We start from the raw sequence: 294 nt of genomic DNA, 5'->3' as shown, positions 1-294 counted from the left end.
AAACGCCCTTGATAGTTTGCTCCGTTAATTGAAATACAGCCAATAATAATTCAAGAAACATAGTTTTTCTTCCTGTTACCAAGCAATCTGTTGTACATAATGATAATAACGAATTTTTTTTTTTTTAAAGAAAACAAATATTTTTACAGTACTGCCTTCAAAACATTTTTTTTTTATTAAAGATAAATTATGAGACATTCATTGATATTGATGATAAAACCATTCCTCCTAATTGAATACCTAAAGTCTTTCTACCTTTTCATGGTCTACAAATATAAATTAGTAAATATGAAG

Source organism: Penaeus monodon, chromosome 15, assembly GCF_015228065.2.
Source record: "Penaeus monodon isolate SGIC_2016 chromosome 15, NSTDA_Pmon_1, whole genome shotgun sequence".
NCBI lineage: Eukaryota > Metazoa > Arthropoda > Malacostraca > Decapoda > Penaeidae > Penaeus > Penaeus monodon.
The sequence above is the reverse complement of the archived record's forward strand: the minus strand, read 5'-3'. Positions refer to the sequence as shown.